At 36.7% G+C, this 23,544-nt stretch overlaps 1 long non-coding RNA gene across 1 annotated transcript in view; it reads right to left on the bottom strand.

The window, feature by feature from the left end:
- The window catches only part of LOC126913356 (uncharacterized), a 137,118-nt gene extending 134,214 nt beyond the window's left edge, over positions 1 to 2,904 (bottom strand). Inside the window, exon 1 of the long non-coding RNA XR_007708505.1 lies at positions 2,834 to 2,904. This is a non-coding gene — a long non-coding RNA (uncharacterized LOC126913356). The remainder of the gene's footprint in view (positions 1 to 2,833) is intronic.
- Positions 2,905 to 23,544: the final 20,640 nt, after the last annotated feature.

The raw sequence follows: 23,544 nt of genomic DNA, 5'->3' as shown, positions 1-23,544 counted from the left end.
GTAACAAAAAAAGATTTTTCTCATTTTTTTCCCCCTTCACTGTAGGAAGTGGAACATCCCTGTTACTAAGGTCTACAATAGAGACATGGGCAGCCCCTCTCCTTTCCCCAAAGAAGCAATTTACAACAGTGAGAGGACCTAAGTCAGGGGATCAAACACACGAGAAGTTTAAAAGCAGGTTTTGGCTGTAGCAGTGATGCAACCTAATGGGGCCAAGAACAACTTAATGCCACACAAATCCATTTTTCCTGTAGGGCCATAAGGCTCTGAGACAGCCTGACAGCTGATTCCACCTCCCTGGGATGTCAGTAGGCAATGCTCTTTAGAAAAGCACAGCCCAGACTTAAGAAGCTTTACTCACTCTTACTTCCTTGTGATGAGTTGCAGTATGTGCCACATCAAGAGGCAAGGACTTTCAGCATTGCCATGTCCCGTGCTCCTAAGCATTAAGCTTTAGCAATAGACTGCTTTTGATGAAAGTCCTGCTTCTAAACTGAGCAACTCCATTTTTACTTAGGAAAAAAGGGAAAAGGAAAAAGACCAGGTAATATTGGCTTGGCAATTAAAGAAAAACAGACTACCAGAAAATGATTATTACAAAAGTCATGAGATTAGACAAGCTCATGATTTTGGAGAGAACTGAATTTTGACTGCTTCAGTCTGGCAATAACAGTTATTTAAGAACCTATCGTTAGGTAAGGCAGTGGGAAGCATAATTAGCGCTAGATCTTTTTCTGTTCTTATCTGTATCTTCCTGCAAAATTCAGGCAAAAAGTTTAGGAAGAAAAGTGTATATAAAGTTCTCTTTTGCTTTATTTTGTAACAGCCATTTTCAGGCATGAGCTTGACCTTGGTTTTTTGGATAGCTGACTTCAAAACATATTTGCTTAGTCTGCTTTACTTGTTTAGCCTGCTAAGTCATTAGCTTATTTCTCCAGTACTATAGTAACAAGGTAAAATTTTTAGTCACAACCACTCTAGACAGTTGCCAATATAGATGGCATGTAAGTGCCTCGTTTCCAAGGGTCAGTGCTGTGCAGCAGGCCAAAAATCATGTATCCCTGTTTTAGCTCTTTCCTACTATCCAGTCACTCAAGACACATGGACAAAGACATGAAAATATCAATAGTCTTGTGTGCGTACTAATACGCTCTGTTCTCTTAAAAAGGCATTTTGCCCTAAACACTTTGTCCATAACAGCAGCAAATCCACTACAAAGCAACAACAAAATCTATATCTGTAATCTGCATTTCATCTGATTGTATTGGTACACCAGCATCCAACTATTAGCAATGACTGAGTTTGTTAGTTTCTCTTCCTTTATCTTAATTTAAAAAAAATAAAAAAGCAGTCTTTTTTTCCTCTATAATGTATCTACTAACTGTAAAAGCATCTCCTTCTTATTGTATTTGTTCCAATAAATGTTGTTCTCTCTACTCCCCTCTTTTTCTTCTGTACTGTTGAACTCTAAGAGGGGTGGTTGCTTTCTTCTGAATTTTATACAGATCTGTCTTTTACTTATGACAGTGCATTATCCTTAATATAGTTAAAGAATATACTAAATTTTCTATTTTCACATTTTCATTTTGTAGCTACACTTTCTTTTGAAAATTGTCATCCTTCAGATCATTTTCTTCAAAAGTGCATGAAATTTAACAAGCTTTTAATTCATTAACAACTGCAATTTGACAGATACACCGCATACAATATAGGTATAGACAACTGTCAATCCACATAACAATCTGTTATTAATATTGAACCATTATTTAATGCTATTAAGTATATGAAGTACTCTAAATAAGCATTTTATTTTAAGTGTATTTAAGATGGCTGGACTTCATTTAGTAAAACAACCATCTGTCTTCCATGGCATGAGTAGCTATGAAAAACAATTGTTCAGGACTTCAGTGGCCTTGCCCAGTGCACAAGTCAGGCTGATTTTTGCTGAATCAGGGTCTTAGTTCTAAATGATACCAATTTTTCTTTTCACACTTCAGATTTCCTCTCTTTAAAAAAGGGAAAAAAAAAAAAAAAGCAAGCTCAGTTTGTTTACCTGTTCAGAAACTGAACTAGTAATGGAATTTCAGCCACTGAATAAACCAGGGATTAAATCAATTTTTATCAAAAATTTTTAGTAGAGTTACTTTAAGAATCATTATTAGTTCACTGTCTTAAAAATAAAATGGAAATGTATAATTTCCATGACAAAGAATAATATAACACCTATTTCTTAGGTAGTACCATATTTATATTTACTTCCATATGCTAGAAAATATTTACAGTATCGTCTGTATTGCTCGTTTTCCCTGATATGATAACAGAAAATTATCGGAGAAAGGTAAGATAAAAATTCATTTATATCACTTTTCATACTGCAGAAAAGTATATCAGAATAATCACGTCAGACAGCTAAGAACTTCTATAATGAAAAATGTCATTTTGAAATATTCTGGGCCAAAGAAACTGAGAAGGTATGGCAATTTTAAGTGGCCTTTATAAATCCTAAAATAGTGTTGGTATTTGTATTTCCCAGTTTATATAATTAAACATTTTTATCATGCAAAAATATTTTGCAAAAGGAAGTGCTTACAAAAATAATGATTATATTTTAGAAACAGTTAACTTTACTCAGTATGTTTTATTACTTAAGCAATATATTGCCACTGAAGTAAAATATTACACTCTTGGTCCTTTTTAGTTGACACTACTCTGACATTAGAAATCTAGCTTACATGCTAACCTCACTGGAGATACAGGTATCTCCTCATGTGAGCTGTATGTACACTTGCATGTATACACTGCATTCCAACTACAACTAAACATAAATACATACGTATTCTCGCCTTTTGTCCTTTCCATCCTCATTTTCCTTGGTAGTCCAAACAATCAAGAATTGCGCGTTTCATCTGTTGCCTGTGCCTCAGTAATTATGATGGAGCTGTAAAGGAAATGATACACTCCGCGGATGATTAAATCAGCCTAAACATTCTCCTCTCATGATTCATTGTGGCATGAATGAAGACACCATATTCTTAGCCTTATATCTGTCCTGCTAATTTTCCTTAGCTTCATTATATTTTTTTTTGCCTGATATCTTTGACCCTTCTTTTGCTTCCCCCCATCATCTGTCTCTCTCTTTTTTCTTCTAATTAGGCCACTTCTTTTTTTCTGTCCTTCTTACTCCAGGTATACTTCTGTCCCTGCTCTCACCTCTTTTCCACATTATCTCTTTCTAAGCACAATACCAATGCCACATTTTTTTTTCCTTTCTGATTTGTGAAAGTCTTTCTTTCCTCTGTCCCTGCCCAGGCTTCCTACCCCCTGCCTAAGCTTTTCCTTTCTCCTCTATTATGAGGTATGGTCTCTCTTATATTTCTAGCTCTAAAGTTCACTGAGCTTTTGGGAAGAGAAAACTACAGCTGTGGTGAAACAACATCGGTTTGTCTAAAATTACTGCTGGCAATTCGATTCAGTTATCATCTTTGTTCTAAAGTAATAGTATAATCACCCTAATTACGGGAAGTGTAAAGCAAAATTAAATATAAGAAAATAATAAAAAAAAAAGCCAAGACAAATCTGTTGGGGGAAATACAGAAATCCTTTTGCCAGGAGTTTCACAGACTGCCTAGGCTGCAAGGTTGGTTTTTAGCGGATTATAACAGTAAAACTCAACAAGAATTGCCAGACTTAAGTGGCAAGACTGAAGCATCTCTACTGGCAACAAAACTGCACTAACAAAATCCAGGTGAAGAACTACTTCTTGAGGTATATATTTGTATGGTTATAACCCTCGTGTGTAATATACAGAGGACTCTCTACACCCACTCAGTTCAGCATTTGTGCTGCCTAATGTTTCAAATCATGGAGAGTTTTGTTATATTATTTTGTTTGCAGTACTACCTAAAGGGTAGAAAGACTGAGGAAGGCAATGATCAGTTGACAGTCATTTGCAGAGAAGAACTTAGATAAAAGCATACCTAGGAAGAGTTCCGTAATAGTATATTCAGTCTCATGCTTGTCTCTCTTGTAATATGCTGCATTAAGGCTGTTATAACATTATCAATACTTAAATTCTTTTGTAAACCAAAACTACTCACCTGCACAACCTTCCTTACAAAACACTCTCTTTTTCAAGACAACTCCTGAAAATAGATGTAGGCACTTCTATAAATCTTTCCTGATTCAGATCCTACATTTTAATTTTCATGTAGCTTTCTCATTTATATTTTATAAAGACATTCCTATTTCTTCTCCCATGTTTAGAATATTCGCTCCAATCTACACTGTTCAGCAGGAACACAGATTGCTACAGTACTGTGTACTGCCTTATATCTTGCAACAAAACAAAAGGATGGGGAGATTCTTCTGGAAAGTTAAAAGAACACATTAATGTTGGATTAATCATTTTAAACACTGCCTTTAGCTTACTTTTTGTCTCAGAAAATAAGTTCAAAATAATCTGTAAAGAAAGTGTTTTGATGGATTAATAGCCTCACAATTTCATACCTTTTTCTTCTTGACTAAAACCATATGACTAGGCAATATTTCCCAAGTTATGTATTCATATATCCAAACAGAAGTGTCTGGTTCTCAGAACTACTAAACACCTAAGGAAATCTTAATGACCACATGGAACACTCTGAAAAGAGGCCATTGGTCAGTAAGGTACAAAAGGGTGGTTTGGGCATCTAATTTTATGCATCTAGTATAAGAAATGTGGAGGTGCAGAACTTTAGGGAAAGTTTATAGGGAACAAATATCTGTGCATATATGTATTAACGACAGTCCAGAAATGATTACCGCCAATGTAAGGTCTGCCATTGCTCACATTCAGTAGAAACATATTTGAAAGCAATTCAAAAGAGCTAATCTGAGAGATGTGAAGTATGAAGAATTTAGACTTTATTAAAAACAACAACAAAAACAAAAGAACAACAAAAAAAACACCAGCATAAACCATCACAGGGCTAATGGAAGAACAAGATCTAACAGACAAATTCTGGAAAGACTTTCTAAAGACTAAGAAGCAAATACATGGTATCTTGTATTGCTTCTGAATGCTATTCACTGGATAAAATTTTGTATTCACCCATTAATTAGAAGGAAAATTTGAAATCTTACATTGCAGTAGTCTAGTTGAGGCAATTATGCCATCACTTCAGGAAAACTGTTAGCATAAACTCTTAAATATATATATAAAATTAATAAGTGTTCCATCCTCTGCCCCTCTATATTTTACAGTCACTTGAAGATGGTGCTATGATAAGATGGAGGAAAAAAAAAAAAAAAAAGAGCATTAGCACTAGCCTTTCAGCAAAACTACTTTATCCTGAAAAGTTCTGCAGAAATTACACTATGCTGGTGATATTTAATTGTAACATAAAAATTAAACACCATTTACTTGATATAAAATTGTGATAGTATGTAAATTAAGTAAGTTTCAATTCATGTCTTCTTACTCACATCTGTTGGCAGTTTAAATAGTTTTAGTGTCATTAATTGTTATAAAAGTGCAAGATTTGCTGTATGCTTGCCACTTAGGACCAAAGGCACAAAAGTCTAATTGAACTAAGTAATTAGTAATTTGTCATTTCCTATTGTCAGCAATTACTTTCCATTAGAAATCCTCACTGAAAATTCTAATTTGAAGTGAGGTTTGCATTTTATTGCTGTCCATCCAAATTAGTTTAAAATTGACGGCTACATTTTCATTTAAAAATTTAAAGATATTAAATATGCTTGAAGACAGAGACATATTCTACCCCTTGTGTAGTTGTGATAATGTATCTGCACTCAAAAGAATGACAAGTAAAACCCAAAATATTTCTTTTTCTCAATTACAAAATATGTACTAACATTACATAGTAGGCCACATCACACTCCTGCTCATGCATGTAGCCCGCCTAATTGACGATTTAAATGGGTGATACAAACTATGACACACAAAATTACATAAGGATTCACTGGATTTCTTGTTCACTTTTATTCAGGGAATCAGCAACATGTATTGAAAGTATAGGTGTAATGGAACAGGAACTGTATATTTTCATACCTTGTCATAGAGGTTTTACTTTTGGTTTTGCAGCAAGAGTAATTTTTCTTTTGTTATTTTTCAGACTTGTTAAAGCAATCAGCACTGACCAGTTGCAAATGCTCGGCATGCAGCGGAAGGCAGCACTTGGGAGGGCAGGAGTGCTGCAGGTTCGTCAGATACGCACAGGGACGATTAGCCGTAAGGAGGTAGTGATTTACAATTAAGATGTGTTGAACTGATACATATCATTGTTTTGGGGCTCACAACATGGAATAGCCAAGCAAGTAGCAACTTGGAGCATGGTGAGATGCTTCTGCTCCCCAGTCTCATCTGGTCCTGAAACTCAGGAAGAACTAGATGTCCCAAAGGGCTAAGTGGTCCAAATTTACTCAGATGTCAGAAGAGAAAGAATAATAAAGGTATAAATCTACCTCTGACCATCAGCTCTTTTGAAAGCAAGTTACAAGTGCTACTTGAAAACCCTAAAATAAGATCATGCTCACTGCTGTTTGACAAACTTTTTAACAGAAGTTCATATTAAATATGTTCAAGGGACCGGCTGGATGTCAGTTGCTATCCACTTGTAAACAAGCCTCTTATAAAAACACAAGATAAAAGGTGTGTGATATAGTTTTCATCAAAATAAAATTAGGAGAGAGAATCTGATGTATAAAGAGTCGGCCAAGTGTATTGTGATATTTTAATGTACTAATCTACAGAATTAGAAATCTATTAAGAACAGAAGACAACAGAATAGCACAATTATATGTGTAATAATGGAGCAGTTAGAGGTAGTATCAAGCATACTTACACTTCAACTGCAGTTCTATGGTATATTGGCATCTTTCTTTTTTTCTTAATTTATGTGGTATGATAATTAACCTTTAAATCTAGCAATGGTGATGAATTTCTCTTAGTTATTCTACATTCATATTTCCTGAAAGCATACACCTTTCACTGAAACTCTCTCAGATACTTTTAACATACAAATCACAGAGATCACTAGCACCCTATATTAAGGGGACATTAATTAATGTTAATTTAGAACTTAATTTGTACCAAAGAAAAAGCATACTGTATCCCCATGCTTACAAAAAGCTCATCACAACTTAACACTATGAAAAAGAAAAAAAAACACTACTGATTCACCACTAATAAATAACAGATACTGTCCACAATACTTTCATACCTGGAGTACTGCGGAATCTCTCAAGTAGAGAATATCATAAGCCTCTTTCCTTAAACTGATTTAAGCACCACATTCACTTGGAACAAATTTATACCCTCTTCGGGAAAAGAAGAAAAAAAAAAAGAGGGTACAAAAGAAAACAGAAGGGGAAAAGGTCAACTGGACTTTCAACATACGTCTACTGGACTGGCAGCAAGCTCACCCCCACCCCCCTGCCCTACCACCTTCTAATGCAGTCAGTTTTACTTTGCAGTGTATTAGTAGGAGCTGATTATAATTAGGTGTTTGATATGTAGTAAAGGAAAATATGATATCCAGATGTGTAGACTGCTTCCTAATTATGCATTCCTTAATTCCATGGGGTGTTCATAGCTAAGGTTTGGATGTATCTTTCAGAATAATAAAGACAGTAGGTGTATTACAAACCATTATTCTGCCATTTCTGCAGCTATGTTTAATTGCCAATAAGGCACTGAACAAAACAGAGAATTAAATTAAAAGTTCAATAAGCACTGATCAATATTCTTGTAAATACCAAGTCTATAAAATGATCTTCTCTTTAAATGTAGTTATACTACAGGTACTGTGTAGATGATCCACATTTGAATTTCATGCATTGCTTGAAAGCCTAGTTAAGTTTGTTCCCGGTAAAAACGTTTTGAATCTAAGAATGCTTTCAGAAAAGATTATAAACCTGTCTTTATTCTTAAACTGTTGCTGTCTTCTGATTTCGCATTAGCTCACGATCAGCTGAATAAAGAAGTCATCTTCTGTCTAACATGTAAATAAATCATCAGCTTCAGTTACTTTACCGCTAGCTGTTTGTCATTCAGGAAAATAATGGTTAATCAATGACTAATCAATGAAGATGTGTAACGTATTAGTTTGCAGTCCTTCATCATCCTATTTTCCTCAATTGCCTGGGGGTTTGTGTTCAGTACTTACAGAATCGATTACAATTGTGAGTGATCATTCAGCTCATGTTGAGAGCTGTCAGCTGTGCTTTCTGCTAGGAGTTTTTACCCTCCTGTTTAATACGAGATGCTAATATTTAGCTGCATCTGACAAGCTAGATACCGTAGCAGAAAATTTTATAAGAAGTGCTTAAGTAACTAATTGCAACACTACATGTCACTTGATGAAACTAAACTTTTCCTGACTTCACAATAATCATAAGCATTACTGGCTTGCTGTGGAAAATTAAAGGAAAATAGCTGTCTGCTTGAGTCTGATCATGCCTGCAGGGAAGGTCTAAGAAAGGCAACTGACAATGATGCCTTTGTGCATAACTGCAGGGGGAAAACAGATAATTCTTCAATTTTCATATAAACAGACATTCTTCACCATACGACATTCATGTGTGAGCTCAATTTCTTACCACCAGAGCCACTAGAAAAGTTGGACCCACAGACTTTTGATGCAAAACAATGTAAATGAGTAACAAAGGTTTTTATAACAAAAGTAATGTTTCACTGCTTGACAAGACTGTTTTCTTTGAAGCAGATTTAAGCTTGTCACCAACATAAGGAGAAAAGATTGGCTGTTGTTCCCACACACACGCCAAATATATTACCACCAATGTATAGGTTTATTCACTCTAATTATTGTTTTCATACTTCTCTTAGAAAATGCATGTCAGTGGTAGTCATAGGGTGTGATGGTGGAAACTAATAATTGTTAATGTATTTCATTAAATATTTAGAACTGAGCAGTATTGATTAAAACAGCGATGTGTAAGCGCACATTTCTTGTAGTTTTAGCTCCAACAGCTCCCTCTTGTGATTGAAGTGGCAAAGTTCCCTTGCCTGAATCGAGCTACAGTCGTGTCATGCTAAACTTACTGGTACTCTCCGCAGCCAGTATTAAGAGGGAAAGAGGGAGAAAAGTTGCCTTTCCAGAAAACCATGCTAATATATCTTTGTAACATAGAACATTCTCATGTAGTTCAATAATCTATGTTAATATAGAAAATTGTTCTAGAAAAGTTTGTTTTTTTTTTTTTTTTAGAGATTCATTTTAATATTCACTTCTTACAAAGAGCCATTTCTCCATCAATTTAGAGAATTTAACTCAGTTAAGAATTATTTGATTATTTTAGGGTTCTCATTGGTTGCCTTATTTGGAGTGGATGTGATAGACAGGAAAGGTAGCAATAGATTTCAGGAAACAAACATTTTCCTACCAAAGAGACTAATACCCACAGTACTGAAAATAATCAGCATCTGCTTTACTGATGCATTTTTACAAAAACAGTTGAAATAAATCAATTCAAAAAACTTAATTCAAAACACTAAGCATCCCACGTAAAACAGCTACCAAGTAATATTATCACCTTTCTACAGAGAAGAATATTTCCAGTATTAAATTGTATTTCTTTTTTTTTAAATCCATCATCTGTATTGGAAATCAAATGACCTTTTGCAACAGATAGATACTCAGAAGTTTTTGTTTACAGAGAGATTGATATAAACTTCTTATTTGCAAAAGGATAAGAGAAACTACCTGTGTATTTGGTTTACTGCATACAGCAAAACCAAAACTGATTAGTAATTAGTTACCAGCCAAGTAATAGACAAAAACACACGACCTAAAACTGGCAATTATCTCCCTACAATCAAATAAGAAAAAAGTATTGCAAAGGAGCAAAACTTCACGTAGCTATGTAATCATATTACCCACCACAGTTGTAAAAGCATCAAGACCATCATCATTATACTTAGCCTCCATTTTGGAAAAGTCCAGTGTTTTAATCTGTTTAGGATTGTTTGGCTAAACTGTCCCCAAGGATATGAATGAAATTCCTACCAGAATAGCTTGGTTATTTTCTCCTTCCCTTTCCCCTCCCCCCGACCTTCCTATAATACACAGAAATATTTAGACAATGGTCAATTCATCTTCAAAACATCATGAACACCAACCCCAGCTCCCAGCCCTTCAAAATGACAACACAAGTGATTCCTCTGAAATCACAAAGTAAAGGAAACAAAACTTTAAATCACATATGAGATTTTTAGTAGAAACTCTATTGTTTCTCATTTCTTAACTTCGTGCCAAGTACTCAAAGCACACAAATAGGCAAAACAGATCCATTCCCTCTTAGTTGTCATTAAGGATCCACAGAATATCCATATTTTGTTGGACCAGTCAAGACAGAAACAAAAAAAGGTGTCTGCTTATATCAAGTTCAAATTTTGAATTACCTTGCTTTGTCAGATGACTTTTTTTTCCTTTCGGTCTTAAAGCTTCCAGCAATAGTAACACAATTAAGTATAACAGCCAGAGTACGATGACGATGTATGACAAAAATCTTCTCATTTGTATTTTGGCTTGTAAAAGTATATTCTGACATGTCATGAAGGTGCATTTTCTAACATACTTTCCTTGGGTGAAATTGCTAATCTTTGTATTTAAAACAAAACATTTACACCCAAACATCTAAGCAATCATATTGTGTAAGAATGACAAAATCCCTAATTTTATCAAGGCAACTGATAAGTCTTAGAAAACATGATATGATTACTGATGCAAAGAACATTCCCTCCTGTCGCCCCCCCCCCCCCTTTTTTTTTTTTAAGATATAATCATCAAAACAATGACAAATGAAAGACTCAGAAAAGGTTATGACTTGACAAAGTAACATTTTTAAAACTTGGACACCAATCAAATTGATATAACTATCAGTGATGCAACACTTTCTGACACTAAAGTCTTTACCACTGTCTAAAATATATAGAATAGCCTATTGTGATTGCTTAATGTCAACTTTTGTTCATAAGCTCTTTCATAAAAGTGAAACAGGGAAAAATGATTTAAAGCAGTTCAATTTGTCTATTTACCTTAATCTTTAACTATTCCCATATGTCTTAGCTACATGATGTATGACTCGCCATAAACCAATTTTTCAAAGATATACAAGACAGAAAAAAAAGTTAGGCTCCTAACCTTTTATGCACTGAACTTCCATAGACAGCTGGCAAAACAAAACACTTCTAGGCTTCAGAAAAAGCTGAAAGGTTATTTTGTTCTCTTTCTTTTAGGAAACATTTGCATCTGCTAAATAGGATACAGTTGAAATCTCATGGAAAAAGACTCGAAGGAGAAAGGTCTTTGTTAACATTTGAATCAAACCAATAAATTGATGGTTGCTATTTTAATAAAAACAATTGGACTTCCACTTGGAAAACTAACAGTAGATTTTTGCTCTCTTTTCTGAAAACCATCCTGCAATACTATACAAATCCTGCCATAAAAATTGCTTGTGTTGTAATCTCACTTTATGGTCATATGTATAACTCTAGGCACTTAGCTGAATGACTGTTTTGCTAAGTATTTAGTAGTAACACCCTCTTTAATATGCATCAATCTGAAGCACAGGGTAATGCAACATACTATTTTGCTTTACTTCAACAAGAAATTCACTGGCAATTTAGAAAATAAGAACCACACTATAAAAGAAACATGTCTGACTTACCTAGAACATTTGGTAGACTGGAGGAAGTCAGAGACTCATTAGTCAGCAGAAAATTTTTGTTTTCTCGAACAACTCACACGCAGCCTTGGATCCATTTGGGCACTGGGAGCAAGCAGGATACCAGGCAGCATTATTCAGAACCTTATTGCTGCCTACTTTAAAAAACAAACACAGAATAAAAATATGCATAGATAGAAATGGTTTTAGTTTTCTGTTACCAGCTAGAAAACATTTTTAATTCTGTGTACTCCAGTAAACAAATGAAAAAGTATAATGTAATTTTCAATTTATTTTTTTAAATTGCATTCAGACACGTATTTAAATATTTTGAATTCAAGCAAACTTCTGTATTACTAATGGACAGAATTGTGAACTTCATAGTTTAAGACACCTCCTCATATCAAAATAAGTTAAAAGCTTTTCAGTAAATCTAGCAACAGACATATTGCTGGTAATTTGGCATCACTGTGCATTTCAAAAACATTTGGTATTGGAGACAGACCTGGTAGAGATATCTCACAATGGGAGAATAAATGTTCTAAAAGTGTATTTTCAGAAACCTGTCATAAGACCTGCTTGTAGTAAAATAAAACAATACGATGCATGCACAGAAAGAAAGGAAAAAAAAAAAACCTCAAACTTACCATTTTAGAAAAAGGGAGAGTTTTAATCCAGGATATATGTTTATATATATTTTGAACGATAGAATTAAAATGGCTGGTTTTTAAACTTCAAATAAGCTTGAGAAACTGACTGCAGATCATGTATACAATGTAGGGTCAATGCTGTATTGAATTTCTAGACCATTTTCAGACTACCTTCTGGCAATGGAAGCATTTTGACCACTGACACTCCCTATGGGTATATCTGACTATCCTGGTACAATGCACCATTCCCCATTATTGAATCTACAACAAACTGCTGTAGGTTATTCATTGATTGAGTGTTTAAGTGTATTCTTTGGGAGCAAATGGAGAACAAAATCTGTAAACAATCACACACAAAATCAGCAGAATTCTTCGCTCTGAGATGGTTTTCAGTTTCAGCACTTAATTATCTGTATTCTTTGATAATATCTCTGTCACTTTAAATAAAGATGCACAGGAATTTTTCTTTTTCTTTTAAAAGATGCACCAAGCTACAGCATGGCGCTGCACATTTTATCTCAGGGAAAATTAAGACATCATTGGCCAATATGACTACATAGGGACATAAGGTTTAAGCACATCTGCCATACTTTATGCTAACATCTTTATCTAGATCAATTACAATATGCACTATCACTGTTAAATAACCAATATAGATGCAGACTGCAGCTCTATAATATTCCTAATGGAGGTTAGAACAGATATTAAGAGCTACATTTTCATAAGCTTAAGCAGTAATTGTGTGTGCTTGTACGCCTGTGCATATCTTCAATCAAGCTGTATTTTGATATCAAAGGAAAACGTTCCCTTTTTCACTTTAACCAGTGCAAAAACCTCATATATATAGCTTTCAGTTCATTTGTACTGCTTGTCTGCCACTATGTATTTATAGCTATTACCTGAATGAGTGCTTCATGCAGTACTAGGGAACTAAAACAAAGACAGCTGAAGTTTACTTGATCATAATTTCCACCTTTGATTTAACAAAAAAATTAAAGATGCCATCCTGAAAATATATATAAATGACATGATTTTAGCTGATATGATTTCAGCTTGAGAAAACTGTATTTGTATATGTCACTGTAGTGACAAAGTATAATAGAAAGCTTACATTTCTTATCGTTAAGTGCTTAAGATTCTGATTACCGTAAATCCACAATGCAGTTCCTCGCATGCTCACTGCAAATGATACTACAACATTACTTTTTCTATCAAAATAGCACCCAAATGCCAGGGAGGCAGAAGCCCTCATCATGTGCAGTCCTTTCTAGACACGTAGCAGAGAATTGACTGTGCTCAAAAGAGCTCAAAAGTGAACAGTCTGGAGCAAAATACACAACGATGGTACGATGTTGAAAATAATTTTTTGCTCTATTAACTGAACTTCAGGCTACGTTATAATTCTGTTACACTAAGGTATTGAAGAAGGAAAACCTGCATGGTCTGCATAGAAGGACTTTTCAACATAAGCTGGACATAGACTAGGTTAGAAAACAAAGTGACTGATCTGTTTACAAGCCACCTAGGTAAGCATATTCACAGATGAGAAAATATTAGAATTTAGCAGGACCCCACAGGTATCATAATCCAGGCATTTTAGCTGCCCATGCATTGCAGGTCAACAGTCCCCTGGGTCTTCTGATGCCCAGACACACATGGCTGCGATCGGACTGCAGGTTGGATCAAGGTTTTTCAGCAAGGTTGCCTTGGAAATGTCCCCTCAGAGGAAAACTTGCGTTCACAGTCAATCCAGAAGGACCTCAGTTTAGACAATCGGGGAGCAAGACTGCAAGTTGCACCACAGAGACATCTGCAGTGCAACACAGACACTCCCATTAGGCACTTCTGAGTGGATGCTCAAGTGCATTATTAAACTGTGGTAGGGTATCAGTTTCCTCTTTTCCTCTGCTGTCTGAGGAGGTTCAAATCCATACCTCCAACTTCCCCAGGGAGCAATTCAGCCATCTGCCAGTAATCCTGGCCTACCACTTTCCCTTCCACTAATGTGGAACCACTCACAGAGGAAAAAAAAAAACAAAAAAACATATATATATATATATATATATATATATGTATGTATGTATGTATATCTCAAGGGGACTGGGGAGATTTATGTTCAGAAATCCAAAAATACCAGCTTCTAGATGTTTGCCTAATTCCATAGATGTCCAAAGATGTGCCCAGGAATGGAATTCAGTTGCATTAGGTACTTCTGCAGGATTCCTGAGCATTTTGTCTTGTTTCCAGCTGCAACTTCTATGGTGAAGTCTTCCCGTAGTACTACTTCTGGCTACACACAGATCTCTCAAATACCATAGGCTGTTTGAAACAGCACAAAAGTATCTATATTTTGACACAGCCTACACTTAAACCAGTAAGTCCATAAGGTTCCCAAGGCATCTCAAATACCAGCAGCAGTCTAACTGCATTAGCTTTCTTGTGATGCAGTGATTAGCACAGGCACGACATAATGACAATACGGTTTCATTTTTTTTTAGCCTGTAGTTCAGGTACCTCGTCACAACAGTTTCTCAGCCATGAAGACTTACTTGTCCTGCTCCTAACAATGTCCAGAAACATTTTATTTATGAACACTTAACGGCTCTAATCATGCAGCCCATCGTGAAGCTGTTTTTATGAACTAAATTCCATGTATTCTGTATGAAACAGTTAATGGGTGAAATACCTAAATAGTCACTAGATCAGAAAGCAGAGTACAGATTTCCCATTCCTAGAAGAGTGCTCCTGGCAGGAGTCCTGCTTACTCCCTCCAGGCCAAGACATCTTTCCTGTAAAGGAGGAGAGCAGCCCAGATATACTATGGGATAGTGAGGTCTCTCACTGGGGAAGGAGACACACATTTGAACTTGATACAGGTTTGGGTCTCTATCAGTCTGATTGATGCTCCTCCTGCTGAACCCTCCATACCAGTGGACAAAAATTCCTTCCAGAAAAGCGATAACCTCTCTTTTGTAAAGAAACAGTTCAAGGATCAAACACTAAGAAATAACTTAGGGTTATAAATGCCACATAGAGGTTCAGGCATTGAAAACTTAACGCAGTGTTTCAGATACTGCTTATATTCATGGTTTCCTATTGACTAATTTAGATGGTTGCCTAATAGGTCTCTTTGCATAAAACAGACAGGTAGATCAAGCTTAACGTTATCAGTAAATATCAGTCAGAGAAGCCTAAGCAGAGGTTTCATGTTGCAAATGAGGCATCTAAACATCAGGTTTTGCTACACCCAATTTCATAACAGCTGTACTGTGACTCCTAAGAACATGTATACCTCCAAGCCCAAACACAACTGTGTAGACTATACAGAGGATTTGGAAGCACCTTAAACCTCACCTCGAATCTCCTGTGGATGACTAACTTCATGTTAATTCTGTTATGTCAAAGGGCTTCCTTTAGGAAGCTTTGGAAATGAGAGGTTATGTCATGGGAATTTTCAAAATACTTCAAAGCAAGCCAATAACAAAAACAGACACAGCAACAAGAAAAGCAGTTGGTTTTGTTTGTATGTTACAATCAATAAAGTTCTATGGCACTTGTACTATGCTTTCCTTGTAAGCTCATCTAGTAAGGTTGGGTAAAGCTAATATAAGCAGTATTTAAAGAAAAACAACAAAACCCACAACCACCACATTCTAGAGTTTTCTTGTATTCTAGCTGGTAGGCAAAAAAAGAGAAACAAATTTCTTCCTCTGCATACTAAATAAGTGCTATACAAAGACAGTTTCCTTTAAAGAGCTTTTCCTTTGGGACAGTTTTCTCTGCACATACCCATCTTTAAATTACATTAACATTGAAAAAACTAGGGCATTGAGCACCTTTCTACACAGAAATCTATTATGCTGTGTTTCTCATCCTAAGACATCATGACCGCATGTAATCACCTTGTCACTGTTCCAATTTAAGCATAACCAGAAGTTGTGTTGTAAACTATGAAAAGTGGGGCTTAGTCATTTGGCAGCAGAGATTTCACTCCCCAAGTCAAAATTGTTGATAGAAATTGGCTCTGCAGCAGCATTCATTTTAAAGTTGGTTTGTTATAAACATAGGGATCGTGTTATGTACAAAAACATCAAAAAGGACACATAAGAGAATTCTGAGCCTGTTTGGGTGATCAGTTTGAAATCCAACAGGGATGCAGTGCTTGCCACTGAGGCTGCTGGGAAGAACTCACAGGTCAGGAAACGACAAGGCTTAAGGTTGCACACACTACATTAGCTCTGTTTCCTGATGCATGTGTTACAACACAGTCTTGAAACATCCAACAGCTTTTTTAAGTCATAATACATACTTTCTATAGATAAACAGGTGACATCCTATGCTATGCATTCCACACAGAGACAGACTTTTGGAGCATCCACAACATACACATACAATAGGGAATGCTAATCTAAAGTATAACAACAAAAGTGCAAACAATTGTTTTTATGTTATCATTCTGCTAAATGCCCTGCCCTTACATTTTTTGTTCCACATAAGGGAGCTTTCCCTGACGGATGAAAAGAAATTTGTACCACAGTTGCTACTTAAATCCATAAGCTTGCCATAAGGGAGAAAGGCTCTCCTATCTTTAGGGTGCACCACTGCCACTGCTGAAGTTACATTGCTAAGATTATCGTGGACTTTACCAAGCACGTGCTAGTGGGCAATGTGTTTAGGAACTGTGGTGTAAAGGAAAAACAGATTAAGATTGCTTTTTACAAATAGTCAGTCAAAAGGGAGAACAATTATTCTTCTGTTTTTCTTTTTCTGAGACAAGAAGAATGTGTCACACAGAAAACTGTCTAAAGCTTGCTTAGGCAGGAGACTGGCTTGGTTCCCTAGTAATGGGAAGTTATCATCCTTCCACCACCACAGACTGTCTTTCTCATTAAGGAAAGCTTCCTCAGTTCTGAGTATGATGTCTCTGAATCTTAGTAGTTCAGTAAACTTTCTTCTGTAGCAAGAAAGGCCACAGGAACAAGCTTTTGAATAACGTTGCATTATTGCTTCTACTGTGAGATTATGATGAGAGAGATTATAAACAGATATTATTCTCTGCTTGCAAAACCGGTAAATCCTTGTGTCTGGGAGACAAGACCTGAGAATTAAGTAAAGTAAGAATAACTCACAGTCCTACACAATAAATCTAAAAGCAAAAAAAAATAAAACAAAACTCAGAAACAGCCTTTCGAAAGGATTTAACTTTTTCAAAATCTGAGGTGATGCCACCCCACTCCCAGTAAGAACACTTTCCTTCCCCAGGAGCCATTTGAAGAGAAAGAAGTTATGTTTTTTTAATTTTATTACTTGCAATTAGTAGATTTACTGGGTACAAGATATTTTCTTAATAACATCTCTTAAGACTCTTTTCTATGTTAAAGGTTTGTTGGTCTTGCAGCTTGACAGATTCGAATGGCCCAAAATAGAAATGTTACAAGCATATATCTTATATCTATAAGTGTTATATGATACTAAAGGAGAAAAGTAATTTTTGAAGCCAGAGCGTGAAAACCAAATGCAATAACATGACTTCTATACAAGCTACATTTTCTTTTCATAGAGTATAAGTGAGGTGAGAGCATTTTTTTACATTACAGATCAGAAAATAACTGTTGATCTAGAACACCTGGAAAAAATTAGTTATTGACACATCAGTTTAGAAAAGGCTTAATATAGAAGGACAAGGAAAGGGTTGCATGTTTAACATTAGCATAACGGAGTGACACTTATTGCAAATTTAATTACCTAATATGCATATTTGAAAGTTGTCTGAAAACATCCACTGATGACTTATTGTGGTTACTGAAAAATTAGCAGCTCCAACTGCTAAGGATGCTAGAGGCTGGCAGAGGCAATGCCTGCTGCTCCTAGAACAGAGAAACTGGAGGGAACACAGGCACATTTTGGGTAACTGAAGTATGAGTATTACTATGGTGTCTGGTACAGATTGTGGGTAAATAGTCAGTTCTGACAGGGGACAAAGCTTGGGAATAGGATTTTGTAGACCCTGAAGAACTTTTTCTTCCTTCTCCTAATAATTCTACAACTTCCAAGTGTGTGTGTGTGGGGGGGGGGGGGGAAGTACATTTAACATTGTGGGAAATCCAGTCAAGAAATATAAGGCCACCTCCTAACTGTAGCTATCCAAACTGTCCCTGCATTATCCTAAGAGAAACTGGACAAAATAAACAGAGTTTGACCCTGCATTACCCTAAGAGAAACTAGATAAAATAAACAGACTGCCTGTAGCCACCTGAACATGAGGTGAGCAGGGATGCCCAAGACTGATAAAATGTACAACACCTGGAAGCCCTGGAGCAGAGAGACTAATCCATGGATGCAAACCTGAGAAAAGGGCAAGGAAAAGCCTCCCAGACCAAACTGCAATCTTTTCCCATGAATGCGAACTGTATAAATTTTACCCCCTTACTTGTGATGAGAAATGGCTCTTCTGTTGATGACAGCACATCTACTTTGTTGTCACAGAGATGCCTGCCATAGGGGCATCACCAGCCAAAGTAATTCGGGAAAGCCAAAGAGCAACATAAAACTCAGCAAGAGCTGTTTTAGTCTCCCCTCAAAATACATTGTACTTCTGCACTGATACCAGCTTAAAATATATATATATATATATATAAAATATATATATTTGACTGTTTGGCTCAAATACTGCTTCCAGACATCAGGCAACACAATTCAGAAATTAGGAAGTCTGCATTGTGAAGCTATTACTCCATTTAAGTAATTGCAAAGATTTCACTAGGACTGTTTAAATGAAAGAGTAATTGCCTTTAGAATAATTCATTCTTTCCTTGTGTTTTCCACTACCTAAATCTCTGAATGCCAAGGCATAAGAAGATGCCAACAGTCATACAACAGGGGTGTCTCACCCTCTGGTCTGTTGACTATGATACAGATTATCCACATTAGGATTACAGAAACGAACAAGGATTGCATGGTAGTCTTGCCTTAGTTTTTTCCAACTGTAGCACAGATGAATAAGGTAACCTTCTCTGTAACACAGAGCAGAAATGGAGAAATCTCATTTAAGCATTTCCCTTAAATTCAGGAAGTTAAACTGGGGTCCTTCCTACCCCACCACTGTCCTGCAAAAGGGAACCCAGAAGAGAATTGCAAAATTTACAAAGTAGACTAAAAGGGTGTTTGATTTCTTATGGATCTGAGCTAGACACTATCACTTAGAAGGAAAAAAAAAACGTGTATGAGTGATCTGCTGCACAGCAAGACTTTGGTTGTGGTTACTTACAACCTGCTCCCTGACAGCTACTCATCCATTCTCTGCTCAGCGAATCTCAGAGCAGAAGGAAACACTGTCCTGTGCTTGCTGTTAAAATTATACTCCCTTTAACAAAAGACTGGACATCAAGCATCCAGGCCTCTTAAAATGTACACGAGTCACTTGGCTTCTTCAAATGCTCTTTACAGTACACTGAGTTTCTGATCAACAGAAGATTGTTTTTCTTCACACAGGCACAACTGCAAAGGGAGCATTTGTTTGAAATTGATCTCCCCAGTGCAAGTTTTAATGTGTTGTTAAACTCAGCCATTTAAACCAGAACCAGCAAAATAAAACTCTGATGACTCAAAGAATTTAAGATTAATGCAGGAGGAAATTACCTTGCCTAGTCATGCCTACTTTTATTAGTACCCTGCAGTTGTGTTTCATTTTGGATGTGGCAAAAGTATGATTTGAAAGTCAAGAAGGCAACCTCTTGCATTTTGTATTTAATTATTGTACACAGTACAATGCTAAAGCTGCATTCCAGAGATTGTGGTTGTGTGTTTTGCGAGTTTTACTTTAACAAAACTGCAGTCATGGAGTGAGAAGTTATATCTTCCCATGATCATGCTGAAAAGTAGCAGGTGTCTTTTTAAATAGGTATGTCCAATAATCATAATACCAACACTGCACAATTCAACAGGTTTGGTGTGGTTTGTTGTTTTTCTGGTTTTAGGTGGGATCATTTTTTATTTTTTATTTTTAATGGTGAAATAGATGCAGTCTTCAAACATTTCACTAGGTTCCACTGTTTCCATGGATGGGGTACAAACTTTGAGATTATTCCTAGTGTATTACTTTCAAATTTTATTGTACTGTGTGGTTTAAGGAGAGCGCTAGTTTCAGCTTATGGTGAGGTTGGTTTTATTTATAAGGCTGCAGCGTACAGGGAATTCATTAGCAAAGCGGGAAAACAAACTAGACCAACCGGGTTAGAGAAGTTCTGAAACATTTATCAAGTTCTTCAGATGAACTGTACTCCCCTTGGCATGTCCCAGAACTCCACGTGGACTCTCCCCAACTCTCTGCTCCGGAGAGCTACACAACTACACTCTTGTGCAAATATTTCAGGGCCTAATCACCAGCCTCACAGCTCAAAAATATTTAATATAGGAATTTTAAATTAAGATTAAGCTTCCTGTTGTTTAGGTAGGCCCATCTATAAATGCAAAACTGAAGCTAATGAAGCAACATTATCACTTCCCTTACACTTCATCCTTTCCTCGCTCACAACCAAGCCTCCAGTAAATGCCTAATCAAAATATATACATACACTCAATCATAACAGGGTGGTGGAAGGAAATTCAGTGGTGAGAAACACTGAAGAACAACAATTGCTATTTCAGTGAATTCAACAGCCAAGCGAGAATGACATTTTATGCTTTATGATTATATTCAATGGTTGTTCATGTGACCAAGAACTGGAAGAAACATACCAAGTAGCAATATTGTAAGCTAAAGAAATATTTCAAAATAGTCTTTTATTCCCTTTCCAACCACCAAAATGAAAAGGAAGAGAAAGAAAAGAAACATGAGCCAAATAGCAAAAAATGCTCTGAGGTGTGAAGTGTGAAGTGCTTTCATCATGAAAGAAGCTATTACAAACTGATATTCAAACTTCAGCTATAAATTACCCAGAACTCCTTGAAGCTATTTGTGTACATGCAAGTGTTCAGCACAAGGGGGTGCACAGGTCACCAGAGAACCAAGGAAATTATGACTGGCAAGTCTGCGCTGACACCTGCCTGGACCCAAGCACACGGAAGGGCTTCATAACACTCAGCAGCACCAGGCAGTATTTTTGGAAAGAAAACGAAGAGCAGCTTCTCCATCTGAAAACAGCAAATAGATTTATGTATTTATTTTTTAGGAAGGCAGGAGGTAATTACTGAAGTTGGAATTTGGCCAGGTCCTTGGTGTTAATATTCCTCCTCTTGCAAAAAGAGGTAACCAGGACCTTGAATTTGCAACTTGTCTGAAAGACCTGAAGTGTGTTAGACAAACACCTACCAGAAGTGTAATTCTAGTTAAATGTAATGTCAAGAATGACTTAAACCTAACATGATCTGATCCCTGAACACCTGAACTCAATGAGAAGTTCATTAGGATACCGAAAGGAATAAACTTCTGATATTTGTTTCTGTTTTACTTAGATGTCCCAGAAATTTTGTGTGCCTTCACTGCAGATTGGACCTTTGAATAAAGGAAGCAAGAATATTACAAATTTATTAAATCTGGAATCTTGGAGAGGGATGGAGGCCAGGAAGAGAATAACAGAGGGAGGTAGAGGAAAGAAGTGAGAAGAACACACAATAGCTTAAGCATATACTATGAGGGCAGAAGAGGAAGACAGTTTAAATTACAATCAGTACTATCTTTTTACATTCAGAGCCATTCAACTGGGGGGCAGAAGGAGGGAGAAGCTATGGGATTTTAAGTGCTTTATTTATCAAATCACAAGAATGTGTAAGTGAGCCTGACACATCATTGCACTGAGCCCGAAAAGGCCGCTACCGTTGTTTAGACCAGCAACTAACATTCAGACTTCAGCAGGGTGTATGTCACACCAGAACTGCCTGAAAGCATTGCAGGTGTGAAGCAGTTTGCCACCACAAGCAACTCCCCTCTTTTTTTATGCTGAAGACGACAACAGTCATCAGTTCTAGGTCACTCTATGACCACCATTGCCTCTTGTTCACACCAAGATAGGAGAGTTAAGAGACAGCTGTCACGCAATAAAGCATTTGCTGTCCCAAACTCTGGCAACAGTAATGACAAGAAAGCTTTCTGCTCCACAAATTCCTTTGGAATCAGCCCTTCCGCTCCCTGTAAATAAGAGTTAGCACTGTCCATCTTCTTAGTTGCACAGAAAGAAACCATAGCTCTTGCTTCTGAAGATGAGACAGAAATGGAGGTAAGCAGGTGCCCTGTGAAAAAGTAATTAATACACTTTCTGAGGAAATGATGAGGAATAGATTCAGATGTCCTGGATGAAGGTGAAGAACAAAGAAACCTACATCCCCAACAATGGTTTTCACCTCAGGACCTCAAGACCAGCCATTCTCTCCAAGCATTACTCAATCTTGTCCTACCATAGCCAAAATTTATTTGTGGTATAAGCAGAATTCAAGTACCCTCATGTCAGCTGAGCATCTAGTAGGATTAATGCTCAGCAAGACCTTTAAGTTCGAACAATTAAATGCATGTGCAACTTCAGCTTTGTTGTGGAATTTGAATGTAATGTGACTGAGTCCATCCACCATCCATTCATGCAAAATTTCTGATTTCCCTTTGTTGTGTTCTCCACTGACATGTTTATGCTTTTTTTCCCCACAGAAACAGAAATTGGAGCAAGGCAGACAGGTGCTTTCTCCTTCTACACCAGGCCAGAACAGGAATAAACAGAAAAGCAAAAGAAGATAGCTAGATACATAGGGAAGAAAAAATAATCATTATATGTCACCAAAATTCACAGGCTGGGGGACTGTCCGCAGATGATAGCAACAAGGTGAATAATTCGGTTGGCAGACTCCATCCTAGGGTGCAGGAGAAGGGTGGCGCAGAGGACAGCCCAGGTGGACAGTACCTGCATTGCACTGTGAGGGAAAGGCTGCGTACTTGCACAAGCCCTTCCTGCATCTCACCAATTTTAAATACCAAGAGTAACTTTAAACAAGACTTAAGCCCAACAGGTTGATCCTCTGCAACCTCCATCTCTCCTCTTCCCCTCCAGAGGCCAGCCTGTGTACAGAATCAGATATTAGCAGTGGAACAGACCTAGCTGATTTAGCAACCTGCCAACACAGGATGCTGCAGGACCCTCAGGAGTGCTTTCAGCACCTTGGTTTTAGTAGTTTCTGCTGTGGACTCCACAGCAGAACAGTTATCACTGCATGCTTTCCG

Source organism: Cygnus atratus, chromosome 6, assembly GCF_013377495.2.
Source record: "Cygnus atratus isolate AKBS03 ecotype Queensland, Australia chromosome 6, CAtr_DNAZoo_HiC_assembly, whole genome shotgun sequence".
Taxonomy (NCBI): Eukaryota; Metazoa; Chordata; class Aves; order Anseriformes; family Anatidae; genus Cygnus; species Cygnus atratus.
This window is presented reverse-complemented; position numbering and strand designations above follow the sequence as displayed.